Source organism: Metopolophium dirhodum, chromosome 2, assembly GCF_019925205.1.
Source record: "Metopolophium dirhodum isolate CAU chromosome 2, ASM1992520v1, whole genome shotgun sequence".
NCBI lineage: Eukaryota > Metazoa > Arthropoda > Insecta > Hemiptera > Aphididae > Metopolophium > Metopolophium dirhodum.
This window is the reverse complement of record NC_083561.1, coordinates 4,260,105-4,264,019: the sequence shown is the minus strand read 5'-3', so window position 1 is coordinate 4,264,019 and position 3,915 is coordinate 4,260,105.

Here is a 3,915-nt window from a genome sequence, read left to right as displayed (position 1 = left end):
AACAGTCGTCTTTTAGGGATCAGAAACTTTAGCACCATTTCTCCTTGACGTTCGCTCATAATATTTGACTGAACTATTGCCAACTTAAATTTTAATTGGTCTAAACTACTCAGGGAGAAACGAGAATCATAAAGAAACGCAATTTGGGCGAAACGGGTAGCCGGGCAAAACGGGCAGGGTCATTTTTGGGGGAAACAGGCTATGCCCCTGGGGGTTTTCTCCAGCACGCGCATGGCAATAATGGTTTTTCTCGTGTTTGGGGGGGTGTACAAAATTTTATTTTGCTTGTACAAAATTGTACATAAAAAAGTACACAATACTGTCAACTTTTGGTATTAAAATTCGAAAGTGGCAGTGCTGGCGAAACGGAGCTGCAATAATAATTGTACCTACTTTACCAGACACCCTTTTTTTTCAAAATAGGTGTTTTTTTAAGTGGACAAAAGTAAAATATTTTTTGCACTTTTTTAATAGAATTTTAAGTCACTTTTTGTTCAAAAGTTATGGAAATTCAAAGTTGCAGTGATTACGCTTGTATCGGCACTCGTCGCTACGCTCATCGACACCGTCGCTCTGCTCCGCAAATCGAAAATATCCCTCGACTTGTTGTGTAAAACCATCTCAGGTGAACCTCGGCTTTCCTTAATATTGTTTCTAAGTACATTTATTGCAAGCGTGGTCACTCGCTCGTCCATTCAAAAGTGAAAGTTAGTTATTTAGCATATTTTATAATATCAACAACTTTGAATTGCCATAACTTTTGAACGGTAAGTTTCCAGAAATTTTTTTTCAAACACATTTGAATTCAGCATAAAAAAATCACGTATTTTGAAAAAAAAAGGGTGTCCGGTAATGTAGATATATACCTAACGGTTCTACTGGACGCGGGACGAAAAACGGCATCACTAGTCGATTGCCAAAGAAACACTGTCCGGAACTCCGGACGGGCCGCCGACGCGGTCCGTGCCGGTTATTATGGGCACGAGGCGCAGTGTGGCCAATCCAGGGCACACAGTGCCTCGGCCCTTACAGTAAAACATAATTCAAAATTCAAAAAAATCATTTGTTGCTATCTTTCGGCCTTTTTGGCCCTCGATCCCTGCAAGGTTTTTAGACTATAATCTAAAAACCTTGCGATCCCTGTACAACAAATACACTATAAATACAAATATATAAAAAAAAAACAATAACAATCGGCGGTGAACGTGTAAAAGGAAAAATTCACCAAAAACATTTTACAAATTGATAATTGGTTGGCTAATTCAGCTGGTGGTCGGATATCTTAATTTTAGGCCCTGACGTATATAAAATAAAAAAGTATGTGTTCCTTATTCTACCCTTATTAAATTTGCATATTATGCCTACAATTTTGTTCACACACGATTTCCTTGTAATAGTTAATTATTAAGTAACAAACACAATTCAATTATGTATTTCATATTGGTGATAATGTAAACGTAACCTTGACTTATACGGCTTTACCTTAAGTCTTAATCCATTATAATATTTTAAATTAATATATGATGAGGAATATTCGTTTGATTTAGGAACAAAATACTTACAAAAATATATTACTTATAAATATGTATTTGTTATTTGATATGCATATAAAATCAAAAACCTACCTATTAGTCTTATCATTATTATATATAGGTATTAGAATATTAGACAAGCATAATTTACCTATAGTACTTACTACTTATAGTAAATATAATTTAAAACTTTTCTTGGCAGTATAAAATACAAAACACATAATAAATTAGCTACTTTTTAAACTAATAATTATAATTATTGAAACTTTTTATTTCTGCTTTTTGTTATGCAAATATCTCAATTAGGCATAATTATTTTAACAACAAAATTCTCGTTATTTCATTATCAATATATTTCCCCTGTGCAGTATCTAAATCCCCCGCACTGGGGACACATTGTATGATGTATATAACTAAAATTCGACATTTGGATCTTATATAGGTAGGTAGTTGGGTATATGGCCTACGGGTCTTTTAAACGTCGTGTAGTACGATATTTTTCAAAATATTTTAATACCTAGTGCATTTAACAATAAATTCATAGGCGCAACTATTGGGACATTTTTAGTACAAACCCTGATAATTAATATTTTAAACTAAAATATGATTAAAAAACTCGTGGGCCCTATTTGCACCCATGACAATAATTAATGAATACAAATTACAGATTTAAACTTTTTCGAACAACATCATTAACTTAACTTCCGCCATGATTTCATATCAGTTCACTAAATTTAACACACAAAGCACAATTCATAGCTTTTTGATTTTTTTTTTAAGTGAATACTTCATAGACAACAGTGGACCTTTAATAGTAATATTAATTCATAATTGTAATGTATAAAATTGGGTTTTTAGTCAAAAACTACTGTTTCTAATTCCAACGATACGTTTCGACAATTATCACGATTTTTATTCTGAATAATATTTAGATTTTCCCTAATAGGTACACTATGGAACGATTGAGCCACATTTTATTTTTTTGTAATTTAGATTGCCATACATGTTGTTAAACATTTTTATTTTATTAGCTGTTTTACTATGTTAACAACTTAGGAACTATTATAGAGAGCTTTTAACTAATTTATAAATAAAGGATGGGCTTATTTTTTTTTTTTAGGGGGGGGGGGGGGGGTCATTGTAGGTTACATTTGTCATTTGAACCACTTCTTCCAAAGCGTTAATTACATTTTATACTAAGTCGCAGTTAGAAATGTTCAGTTACTTTCCTTAAAATGAAACTATTTTTAAACATAAATTTACAATATTTTTAATACAATAATAATTTAAGTTTGATAAGTGATAACTTAATAATAAATAGGTACTTATAACGTTAGATGTATAGCGGAAATTTTCCATCATTTTAGAGGGGGCTGAAAATTTAAACATTTTAACTATTATAGTAATTACTTTAAAGTTTAAAGTGATAAGAAATATAGGTGGATGACATTAAAGTTTTTTTTTAATTGCCCTAATTTTTATTTGTTCGCCAACTAGGTATATTTTAAAAGAAAATTACTTTATATTTATTATTTATAATAGTGACCACTTACTACTTGATTATGTTTGAGGGGTGCATTTTTAAGGCTGATACGTATTAAGGGGGCTTATAGTCCCCCTCAGGCCCTTTCCAATATTTTCCGCTTGTGGTTAGCAGTATATCATACAAATACAATGTTACTTTTCGAAAACTATAGTTATAGGTATTGAAAACAATTGTTCTTGGTTAACAATAAACATAAAATAGCAATAATAATTTTTCTAAAGAATCTTAAGAGTCCCGGTGCCTGTTTTTCAAATTTTCCACAATTCCATAAAATTTGAAAATTAAATTTATATTTTAGTTGCCACCTAAATTATAAGACTTTTCCACTATTCTACTACCCGATACCTATTTAGGGGGGGGGGGGGGTTGATAGGGTGTATTATATCGAAAAAAATGACTTTACGGGAATAACTCTCAAGCTTTGTAGAATTGTCAGATTTTGATGACTATTTTTTTATCTGAAAGAAGGAGATGCCTGCATCAATCTCTGATTTTGTATTTTGTTTCAAATAATTGTATTAAAAAAATTGTAAAAAAATGCTTTTATCTTGTATTTTCTTAGACAAATTACAAAGTTTGAGAATAAAATATTGAAAAACAGAGATCAATGAGGGCTATCATTTTAACGGTAGTAAGTAGCTACTACCTGGTAGTACATTTATACGTTTTTACCTAATTATTTACGTTTACGAATTACGTTAGACCATTGTTCCGCGGTTAGACGTTAGTCTGATTTTTACCACCCATCGGTATTCAATATTTGTTTGTGCATATTATTGGACATGGACATTGGTAGTATGTTGTCCGCAGGTGCGGTAATATCATAGATAAATAAAT